Source organism: Triticum aestivum, chromosome 2B (assembly GCF_018294505.1).
Source record: "Triticum aestivum cultivar Chinese Spring chromosome 2B, IWGSC CS RefSeq v2.1, whole genome shotgun sequence".
NCBI lineage: Eukaryota > Viridiplantae > Streptophyta > Magnoliopsida > Poales > Poaceae > Triticum > Triticum aestivum.
The window spans coordinates 195,334,383-195,346,820 of NC_057798.1; the positions used below are offsets into that span (position 1 = coordinate 195,334,383).

Genomic DNA, 12,438 nt, shown 5'->3' on the forward strand with positions numbered 1-12,438 from the left:
ACTTGTCTGTACTCTATACCCATTGATTCGGGAATAAATTTTGTAGCATTTCAGCAATAGTTCTTTCTTGTGATGCATTAGGCTGTAATTTTCTTGATCCTATGTGCGTGGATAATTAATCAATATCTTTGTGAGGATGATCATGGTAGATTAGTTAAATAAGTCGATGGTACCTCCAGATATCCTAGTTAATAGTCTATACATGAACATGTCGTCAAAGAACATTTCTTCAAGTATCAGTTAATAGGCGAGCAATATTATCTATAACATCATGATTATTTTCAAGAGACAAAAAAAACTCTCCTTATTAGTGTTATGAATCCTTACAGATTTCTGTCACACGCTTGTGTAGTACTATAGGAATAAGCCCACATGCATCTATCTGTCCTAATATTTCTTTTTATTGTATAATCTTTAGTTTCATCTTCCCTCACAGGTTCTGAAGTTGACTACGTGCTTCAGCCAACATGTGTTTGTTTGTTCTTTCTCTTAACAGGTATATCTTCTGGACTTGTGCATACTGCAATTAAGAGATATAAAAATCAACACTTATATAAAGAGGCCCTAAAAATAATTTAAAGCCTCTGGAAAATTTAAATACTGAACTATGTATGTATAATCAAGATTATTGGTTACCTATTATCATTTAATTGGTTCCAGAATTCATATCATTGTTCACATATATAATGTTTAGATAATCATTTCTGTAGTAAATACATGCTGATGGTTCAAAATGAATAGGCTCATCCAATTGTTCAAACATCTTAGTGTTTTAATATGCAGCTTCTGATCTGAACGAGTTCAGAACTCGTGCAAGCCGCAGCTGAGACAATAGAATGTTATCAGTTTGCAGGAATTTTCAAGACTTGAAGTCTCTGTGTTTGTACTTCATAGCATGGTGATGTCCCATCTGCTAGTGTTTATTATGATGATTCATATAGTAAGGTTATGCAAGATGCAAAATTTATTTAGTACACAGATATAGGTTGCATCTGCATTTTTATTAGTAAACTCCTGTTGATTTTTTTGTATTCACATTATTAGTTAGCCCCACTTCTATATGTAAATCAATGTGTAAGTCATATTTGTGAGCATGTATCACAATACCTAATTTAGACACACCCAAATTTAGCCAGGTGCGCATTATTTTCTTTTAAGTACAATATCTACATGATTTTTTAAGGGGGTTCCTCGTGTCTTACTTAGTATGTTCTTTTGAGGTTTATGTTACTCAGTCGACATATAACATTTTGTTCATAGGAAAACAAGAATCAAAAGTGTTTGTCAGATGTAGGCTAGTACTCTCCCTTTTTTTGACAGAATAGTACTATTTCTTTCTACATACAGAGCTAGTAATGTCATGACCCTCAACCTTTCTTTGCCTTCGCCATAACTTTCTGCTCTATTGATACTCTGTATCATAAGTTACTAATCTTATTCCTTTGTTTTTCTAGATTGCCAAGATAAATTCAAGATGCATGGATGTTGATTGCAAGGTCAAGAATGGCTGTTTTACCAGATAATTAGAATGCCGTTTTCAAGTGTAATGTTTCAAACAATATAGTTGATTGAATGGTCAAGAATTTGGCTAGTACTAGATGGTTTCACATATGTAATATTTGTATCGTGTTCTTTGTAATGCAATACATTCTTTTTAATATATTATGAGGATTCCTGCTTATTGTATTCTCGCTTCTATCCATCTGCATTGGGCTAATAATTTTGGTTCATAGCTTATAAGATACCATTAAATTGTTTACATATGTCAAAGCATCTAGCCGTTGCAATGATATGGCATGTCCATTTGAAACTCATTTGTGTGGGGTAGTCACCAACGCATGTGAAGCGTTGCTATGCTTCAGCTCTATACGTTGTTGTTTTGCAACGCTTCTACACGTGGTTTACCAACGGATGTATATATCTTGTTGTAGACCATTGCAACGCCACCAACGGCAACGCATATTAATCCGTTGGGGTAGACCTTAGCAACGCATATATGGACATACGACAACGCATCGATGCGTTGCTAAAGGGGGGTTCTTGTTGTAGTGTGGACTTTTTGCATCGTGGCCGACACGGAGCTCATCTAAGGGCACGCATCTTCTACACCTCCATGAAGCTCATCCGAGGTGGGGCTCCGTCAACCACCGACAACATGGAGCTTGCCCAAGGCGGGACACCTACACCGCCATGGACAGGCAGCCCATCAATGTTGGGGCACCATCTACGCCAGCATTGACGTGGAGCTTGCCTTAAGCGGGGCTTGGTCGACACTACCATCCACGCGGAGCTTGGCCAGGGAAGGGCTCGGTCTACACTGTCGTCGATGCGGAGCATGCCCAAGATGTTGTGCAATCTACGCTGTTGGACATGCCTAAGGTCGCCATCTACGCCATTGGAAAATGAGCCTTCCTGAGGTGGGAAGAACATTTACCCTGTCGCTGACATAGAGCTTTCCTAAAGGGGGGCGACATCTACACCAACACAGAGCTCGCCCAAGGCGGGCGTACCTTCTACACCGCCACTGAGGCAGAGCTCAATCTCTACACTTTTCCTGACATGAAGCCAGTCCAAGGCCACCTTGCATGGTTTCATGCTAATCCTGCGTTGCCGCTTTTTGAGGCAGCAACATCGTCAACATCTACCCCAACATCCACATCGGCACACATCATCAACATCCTCCTAGCACCGGCGAGGCTATGCTAAACACCACCGACATGTCTTTTCCTGATGAAGCAATCCATATCTTGCCAGGCACCGACGAGGCGAAGGCAAGTCATCCAGTCCGACACCGACAAGGCAGACACCACCAGGCCGAGCACCGACGAGGCGAAGACCGCCCACTTCATCATAGGACAATGACAAGACGAAGGAATACGGCTAAGCAGAGCCGGAGTGATGGGCGTACTGCTCTCCCTTTTCACTTCATCACCACATCCCCACCAACTACTACCCTCAAGCTAACGGCGCGATCGAGGCTTTCAACAATACGCTCGGCAAGACACTCAAGAAGACGGTGACAAGGAATCATAGAGACTGGAATGACCGTATCTTCAAGCCCTTATGGGCGTACCGTGTCATAGTCCGTACGCCAATACAGGCGACTCTGTTTTCTCTCGTTTATGGGAGTGAGGCGGTCCTACCACTAGAGGTTCAGCTACCCTCTTTGAGGGTGGCCATCCAAGATGAGCTCACCCAAGACGAACAAGTACAACTGCGGTTCCAGGAGCTCGATGCCCTTGAAGAGGGGCGACTTCATGCCCTATAGAACCTGGAGCTTTACCGCCAGAATATGGTGAGAGCTTACGACAAGCTTGTCAAGCAACGCGTCTTCTGAAAAGGCGAGTTGGTCCTTGTGCTTAGGCGGCCCATCGTCGTGACGCACAGGACGAAAGGCAAGTTCGAGCAAAAGTGGGAAGGGCCATACGTCATCGAGCAAGTCTACGACGGGGGAGCATACCAGCTCGTCGATTCCCGGGAGTCCGACCTATGCCCCCAATCAACGGAAGGTTCCTCAAAAAATATTTTTCTTAAAATTTTGCCTCTTTTGCTTTTTCATTGGGGAAACTTTTTCTGTGGGCTTTCGGATCCATGATGCATTCTCCTTAGCATTTCATGGATATATCTAGTTTCCCCCATTTTTTTATGGACTAAGTCCAACAAAAAATGGTTTTCCCCTATCACACTAGGCTGTTCATTGAAGTTTCGGCTACCCTAGGACTTGTTGGAGGGCGGCACAATGTGTCGATTTGCAGGTGGAGCGGCTCCTACGCCCACAATGCACGACACGTACCAGATGTATGCTTCCGAAGGCAGCGGAGATGATTACTTGGGCACTTCTGAGTATTGAGAACCCACGCTCTTCATGTTTCCCGGCATGCCTCGTGTTCACAGAGACTCGCACTCCAGGGAAGACTATAGGAAAAGATCATGGAGGGCTTCCTAACTCAACACAAGTTGGTTTGGTGCGTAGTCACATGGCAACCCTGGGACGCGCCACCAGAAGCCCCAGATAATGTGCTAGAGGGTTTTTCCTAGTCTACAGAGGTGAACAGTTCCCTTCCAAGTTCTCAAGGTGGGTCCCGAAGAATCCTGGAAGAAGAATCCCCAAGAAGTTTGAGCCGAATGTCAAAACAAGTCAGTGAAGTCTGCGGCCAATCAATCATCCACGTGAGCAATAAGATGAAATTCTGAAAGTACAAGAAGCAAATTCAAGAAAGAAAATCCCAACAGTCAAAGAAGCAATCAAGCGGTCCCAAGAAGTAAGGAACCCACTAGAAGGAAAGCGGGAGGTAGCTGTTCACCACCCCTCAATATGCATGAAGAAAAATCACCAAGCCGCTGTCCCAAAACCATTTACCCTGAACTTATCACACCCAAGTCTCTGGGTTCATGGGGCGTGTGCAGGGGGCATGCTGAGCTGTGGGAGCCCTCAGTATGATGATGGGCTAGAGTGTGAATTTTTGTTGCCTCTCGGAAGCATCCCGAAACACGGCGTCTTCATACACGTACACCAAAGCTATTTAAGTTGTTGAGTTGCAATCGTCAAGGTCTTTCGACGGTTCCCAATGACAAGTCCTTCGGTAGCCTTCTCAGATATCACGCGTATAGCTCGTGTATAACGGGAAAGCCAACATTTTAAAACCCACAATTTTTTTTCCCTTTCTCTTTTTCGCCTGTTTTCGTTGGTTCCTAGTTGTGCTCCTCAAACATCTTTACAGCCGTGGAGAGGCACTCCCTGTCATCGTCGACGGCTTTCCGACAACAACCACTACATCAACTTACATCATGGGTGTTTGGGGGCAGCAATACCCATGTGTCCATGACAACTCCGAAGACACCCCAGCAAGCAATGGGCTACACCGACATGCACGATGGGCACCAGAAGGCAATACCTGCGCTCACAAAGGTGGCACCGAGATGTCTTTGTGGCCCCGTCTCCAACAACAATGAAGCATGGGGCAATATCGACCCTTCAATCATTCATAAGGCCGATGGCATTCCGACGTACCACCAAAATTGCCTCGCCATGAATGGTGTGGCGATTCTCGATGAAGGAGAGCTGCCGACGGTCTACCGATGCCCCGCCTACATCAACACATAAAGATCATGGGAGCAGTGCAACACGCCAGTGCGGCCAACGTGAATCTGTGAAACCCTCCAGTCTAGTCGGTTGGCACTGCAACAGCAAGGCGGTCGCGACAAGATTGGTAAATTTTGCTTATTCTTGTTTTCAGGATAAGGCATATTATTTCGCCATGGAATGAAGACGAGACAGGGTTGCCTCGTTGATTAGCATCGTGCCTGTTATACACGATCCAACGAGCTCCTTAAAGAACACATCTGTGGATGGACATACCTACACTAAGACATGTCGTTACTAATCAATCGGCTTCGAAATGGCGCGCACGCTCGTCACGGAGATGTGAACTCTGAACCGTTTTTTCAGGCTGCATATGAATCATGCGCCAAGGAAAGAGCGAGGGGGCATTTGTTCGACTGGTTTTTATGCACAGCTGCATAATATAATAATTTTATTAGTGAGTTTTGGTGCAGGGCAATTTATATGCAGAGGTAAGTACAAAATTGTTTTAGCATGGCACAAGCGTGCATGGCAAGCTCCCCACGTTCTTGCACATGCACGTGCATGAAATCAAACTTGGTACAAGTAATACGTGTGCATGCATGTCCTGTCCACATGCACGTAGGGTATATGTAGTGGTCTAGCATTGTACATATATGTATTCGGTATTCGGGTGTCTCGATCGGCCGGCAAGCTCGCGTGTATACATACCCGAATACCCGTTCATATGTATACATTATGTATGTATGTATTTAAGTATCTACAGGCCGTTCGGCAAGGGCACACCTACGTATCTGAATACCCGATATACATGTACTACGTATCCTTCTTTTTGATGTTCGGACAGGTACATAAAATATGTGTGTGTCTTGATGGGTGTGAACTACATCTAGCACGTACGAGGATTGGAATTATATGACCGAGGGCAATCGGATCCATACATATATTCGGCAAGCCATCAGAGTTTTGGAAACAAATGCAACCGACCTTAAGGATTGTCAAAGAAAGGCATATATGAGGGTACGTATCAGATAAGTTTCCTAGTTTGGTGCAGGCTTGTGCGTCAAGAAGAAACCATGGGAAGGAAACCTCTACTCGGAGGCTGCAACGTCGACTCGCCAACAAACCCTAGCACCTCAGCCTATAAATACATGAGGAGGCAGAGCACGGAGGAGGCTCAGGCAGAAAGCAAAGCCCACGCAGCCAACAAGCCAGAACCCACGCAAAAGAGCAGCACGGCGGCCGCGGAAGATGTGCCCAACGCAAACGAGGTTTTGAACTGGAAAGGCAGGAGAAGAAGAGGCGTGGGAGGCAGCATCGACGAGAGGAGAAGCACCCGTGGTGCAGCGTCAAGGAGATCCGGCGGACGCGCACCACGTCGGAGATGGCGCTGGCTACGTTCCAAGCTATGTGATGGGCCGACGGCTGCGACGGGGGCGCTGCAAGGCGCGGCCTACATGTTCGCTGCCACGTGCTGATCGCAGCGGCGCCGGGCGGAAGCTTCGCGACAGTAGAGAAGAAGAACGCGTCCGCGGGGACGGCGGGAGTGGCCGCGTTGCCGATGGCAAGCAGACACTCGGCGAGATGAAGAACAGGCAGCAACGCATGCCTTGCTGACTCCTTTGATATATAGTATATATGTGTGTGTGTTTTTGTCAGTCAGGTTTCACGCGAGAGGCACGCGGGACGGCTCGCGCACTAGGAGGGACCTGCCACCGCAACGAAGGGAGACCCAGGAGATGCGCGCCCGTGGTGGTGGCGTTCAGAAGATCTGGATGGATATGCCACCCAGCAAGAGATGACGTCCGCAGCTGCGGCAACGGTGCGGCCGATCAGACGATGCCCTCATCTATTTGTTTGTTTCTTTGTCTCAATGTTTTATCAGGTTTCATGGGAGGCGCTCGCACCCTCGACGACACGCACCTGTGGTGGCAGCATCGGGAGAGACCGCAGAAAGAGGAGAGAGAACTCACCACATCGCAGCTAGTCGGCGGAAGATCACGTCGCAGCAACCCACCTATGCAGCCAACGCACCAAGACGCACGCAGTGCCGTGTATCATTGAGGCAAGAGACGTGCCCTGGCGGCAGCTTCGAGGTATCGAGGAGAAAGGACGCTCCCGTGGCGGTGGCACGGGCGCCGAGCATCGGTGTGGCAGCCGCCATGCACATATGAGGATGTACTCCAAGTGGGTAACCGAGCATCCAGGAGGGCGCATACACCATGTGCGACGACGCTACAATAATTCTTTTTTTTCTGTGTTATCATCTATTTTGCAGAATGACCTCTGCACGATGCGCCTATCAGAGGTGGCCGAGGACGATGCAACGCTCTTCTTAGGAGCAGTTGAGGAGGCGAATGACGCGCCCAACCGAGGTGCCCGCGGAGGAAGAGGTGCTCTTCTTATACATGTGTTGTCGAGGCGGCGGACGACGCGCCCAGCGGAGGTGGCCGCGGATAAAGAGGCGCTCTTCTCGTACCAGGTGTTGTCAAGGCGGCGGACGACGCGCCCAACGGAGGTGGCCGCGGACGAAGCGGCGCTCTTTCTCATACCAGATGCAATGAAGACGGCGGCGCCCTCGCACACACGAATGCGTGCTAGAACAAGGAGGTCATCGCCCACTTCTTCAACCCCGGTGACAAGGAGACAAGGAGCTGGCCGCAGCCACCGCCATCAAGCCGGTGCCGCAGAAGATAGTGTCGTGGAGCTTGAGGGACGCTGCCAGCGTCCACTTCGTCAAGATAGTGACTCGATGGATGGCGACATGGAGCTCGCCCGGACGACGCTCCGTCGTCTTCTTCATCAAGACGGCGCCATAGAGGACGAAGACGTGGAGCCCGAAAATGCCGCCACCATGCCATGGAGGATGGAGGTGCGGAGCTCGCCAAGACGACGTTCATCATCAACATCAACAAGCTGGTGCTGCGGTGGACGGAGGCGTGGAGCTCGCAGGACTAGACCACCGATGTCTACCTCATCCAGACGGAGCGCGCGACGCGGAGTCCATGAAGATGACACACGCCCCCGGTGCTGCCCGCAACATGGAGCCCACGAAACGAAGAAGATGGTGCTACGCGATGACACGTCTTCACCGACCCTTACCACGATCATGTGATGTGTTTCCTTTGTCTTGGCGGACCACCGAATACGGCGTCCAGCCAAGATGAGGTGCACTCTTCATGGCGTATAGGACTCGGCGTAGAGGCAGCGTCCCCCTTGTCTTAGCAGACCACCGAATACGGCTCCTAGCTAGGACGGGGTATCAACCGCACCTTTCCATGATGTCACCTTTCTTCGGCACCGCGATGCTTTGCCCTTGTCTTGTTGGACCACCGAATACGGCGTCCTGCCGAGACAAGGTGCACTCTTCATGGCATAAAGGTTTCACCATACAGGCGGTTTGCTCCTTATCTAGCAGACCACCGAATACGGCGTCCAGCCGAGACAAGGTGCACTCTTCATGGCATAAAGGTTTCACCATACATGCGGTGTGCTCCTTGTCTAGCAGACCACCGAATACGGCGTCTAGTTGAGACGAGGCATCAACACGCCCCTCTAAGACGTTACCTCTCACGACCTTGTGTGGCGGAGTCTTTGTCTCCGCAGATTGCCGTAACCTCGGCCTCTAGTCGAGACGAGACACCAACCACACCGGCCATGCCGATGCGAGCGTGCGTTGGTTTTACACTGACGATAGTTTCCACAAAAGAATACTCCCGTGAGGCAACCCCTTGCGTACCCCGACGAAGCCGCTACATCGTCAAGAAGTTTGAGCCGAGCAGGACCCATGCAACTTCAACACCGACTACATCAACATTGTCAACACCGACTAGGCGCGACGGCGAGGGCGGACGTGGCCAGCACAAAGCCATGTTTTGAGCGGCACGTGTACCGACGAGGACACGGGCTTTGCCTCCGCCCACACCTACACACGCCATCATCATCATGCATAGAGAACGCGAAGCGAAGACGACCACACGACTTAATCGGAGGTATCTCGTGGAGCAACCCGCGGGAGTAATTAACCGGGAGCTTTTCGGGGCCCCGGGAACCAGGAGACCGCACATCGCCATAGTCAGGCAGGCCGCGCTAGTAGGCCACGGAGCACAACCATTTTTTATGGGATCTTGTAATTTTGTTCATCCAAAGAGATAAATGAAATACTTGTTTCCTGTACCACTTTTCTTTGTGTACTACGGTACACTGGCACGCCCGCATTTTTTTATTTTTCCCCGGCGCATGAGAGAAATCCATACTCCTTCCCTTCCCTTCATCCCGAGCGTTTTAAGATTTTTCTCGTGTCAAACAGCATGTTTGGGCTGTCAAAGTTCCTTTGAAAATAAAAGTGTTTATGTGGTTTGTCCATAAACAAGTTATTTTAACCAAGGACAACTTGATAAAGCGTAATTGGACAGGACCTACTAGGTGTAGTTTCTGTGATCGGGATGAGACAATCAAACACCTCTTCTTTGATTGCCCGTTGGCCAAAGTACTTTGGCAGACGGTCCACATTACTTTTAATATCAATCCACCGAATTCTGTTAACACGTTATTTGGGACATGGCTTAATGGGATTGAGCCTGACTTAGTGAGACACATTCGGGTTGGAGTTTGTGCTTTGATGTGGACTATCTGGACTTGCAGAAATGATTTGGTTTTTAACAGAATATCATGTATCCATTTTTTGCAGGTTTTATTCCGAACTTCGGCTCTGATCCGTACCTGGTCGCTACTCACCCAGACGGAGGTCAGGGAGCATTTGGTTACTGGGTCTTTCCGATGGGAGATGGTAGCTCGGGATATCTTCAAACGGTTTAGATGGCGGTCATGTAATAGGATAGGCATGTAGTTTACCTATCTAGTTTTAGCCAGCCGGTTGTGGCATCTTCTCATGGCTAGTGGATGTTTCTAGCCCTTTTTGGCTCTGTGTGAGATTTTTTTGCTTTTTATTACTTTTGAAGACCTTGAAACCATGTTGGCACTGCTTTATTTGTTTAATAAGATAGCCGTATGCATCTTTCTGATGCAGAGGCCGGGGAATTCCCCTTTTCGAAAAAAAATCCAGACTCCGCAGGATATTTAGTGTCAAATGGTGAGACCAATTAACTGCCTAATAGTTGCTGCTTCATACAATTTTCTTGACACTACATAATCTAACTTTCCTTGGTCAACCATCATAGGTTTATTTCACAAATTGATGTAAACAAACGGTCGCTTAAAGAAGTCGCTGCGTCTTGAGGATGTCTTAAACGGCTATCACAAGGATATGATTACTCAGCCCAGAATTTTCAAGCATCATGATTGGGCATAGTCTTAATAATCCGGTCGCAATGCCAATGAATCAAGAAAATAACCAGAAGGAAGACTCATTTAAGTGCATGTATCAACATAATTTCCGCTTCTTCCTATATTCATTCTTTTCTTCTCATTATGTTGCCAGTTTCCTACTCTGTAGGATGTAAAATAATGAAATACATTTTTTGATAGTTTCATCTGTTTGTTCAAAGCATTGGAAACATGCATCAACATTTGATGGAAATAGCTCAATAATATCAATTAGTATCAACAATCTATATTATGTGATACCTGATATTTGAATCTTATTATACAGTACAGGCCAATAGTGAGTGCCCATGCATCATTATGTTTTATATGTATAATGCAACCAGATCAATTTTCCTATTCAGTTATTGCAAATCTCAGTTTATCTTTGGGAATTATTAAAACTATAGTGAAGCCCAAATAAAATAACTACTTCTTCCGTTCCTAAATAAGTCTTCGTAGAAATTCCACTATTGATTAGATACGGAGCAAAATGAGTGAATCTACACTCTAAATGCATCTATATACATCCGTATGTGGTTCATAGTGGAATCTCTACAAAGACTTATATTTAGGAACGGATGGAGTATTTCTTAAGTATGCTGAATATTAATGGGGCTAGGGGGGCTAACGCCGATGCCGGTCACAAGCCCGAAAAAAAAGTGGAGGGACATAAACAAATTAACATTATGCCCTTAGTTATGAACACTGCTGTAGAGACAACAATCGTGTAGCCCATGATTAGCTAGGCTTGCTAAGTTCTCCAGCCCTCATGTATGGTTGTATCCCCCCCAGGGAAGTCTTGCAGTTGATTGTCTCTGATGCTACTATTGTAGCAACTTAATAAAGAGGAGGTTTATGTGTCAAAAAAAACATTATGTCCTTAGTTATGTTTGGCATGTATAACTTACAATGATCATGTAGTTGATGGACCTGTTAGGTTGATCTCTATCCCGTTCGAACCCAACGGGTCGAACGGGCCCCTGACTCGCGCCCTGATCGGGGGCGCCCAACCAAACCATGGTTGGTGGGCCCCTGTCGCCAGCTCAATATAAAGAGGTGGGGTGCTGGGGCACGTATCACGAGGTTGACCGTGCACCACAACACCACCGACACACCAATCCGATCTAGGGTTTTGCGCTAGGCCGACGGGAAGCTCCGCCGCCGCCATCTCAGTCCACATCGCCGCCGTCTCCACACCACCATGGCCGGCGCTGGATCGAGTTCATCCGCACCAGGAGAAGGTAGGTTCACCGGATCTCCTAGCCCACTCCGATCTAAGGATCTATCAATGGTATTAGGTAGCCAGATCGGGCTAGAAGATTTTCGGTAAAAGAATACATCAAAGAAACAGAAAGAAATCTTCCCTCCCCAAAAGAACCCTAAACAGGGCAAAGAAAGGCAAACAAAAGAACCACAAAAGTAAACCGGAGTATGGCCTCGGGCCTCGCCGGCAAAGAGCGCCGCCGTAAGGCCGCGCCTGTTCCTCTCGATCCCATCACGCATCGGCAAGCCGAGGCGACAGGGACGAAGAACCACCCCCTACAGGGGCAAAGTACAGGCACGACCACCGAGCCGTTTGACGGCGGCGCGTTCACCATCGAGGTGCTCGCGCACACCGGCAAAGGGGGCAGGAAGGGCGCCGCCGTATCGCGCGCCGCTGCTCGCGGCTCTCTCTCTCTCTCCAATAGAAGCAGGTGGTGGATGGGTGACAAAGAGAAAGGAAGGGGGAAAGGGAAGGCTTGCACAACGCAGCTCGACGCAGTCGCCGGTAGCCGGCGTGGCCCCATCCGCCGCACCGGGAAGGCCGGCTGTGCCCTTCTGCTCTCTCACGTTCTCTGTTGCGGGAGATGGGGAGAGACAGAGGGAGGAAAAGGAGGTGGCTCGCGCGGCGCACGCGGCGCGGTGGCGCTTGTCGCCGTTGCTGGCGACCGGCGCGGCGCGGTGGCCCGCTGCCGGAGTGCGCGCGAGAGAAGGCAGAGGCGAGCGGCGCGCGTGGGCGGAGAGAACGAGAATGATGCTAGGGTTCGGGA

General features: G+C 48.4%; 1 long non-coding RNA gene across 1 annotated transcript in view; it reads left to right on the forward strand.

The window, feature by feature from the left end:
* Positions 1–10,361, forward strand: part of LOC123044314 (uncharacterized) — a 38,341-nt gene extending 27,980 nt beyond the window's left edge. The window contains exons 2-3 of the long non-coding RNA XR_006419970.1: positions 10,158–10,175; positions 10,264–10,361. This is a non-coding gene — a long non-coding RNA (uncharacterized lncRNA). The remainder of the gene's footprint in view (positions 1–10,157; positions 10,176–10,263) is intronic.
* Positions 10,362–12,438: the final 2,077 nt, after the last annotated feature.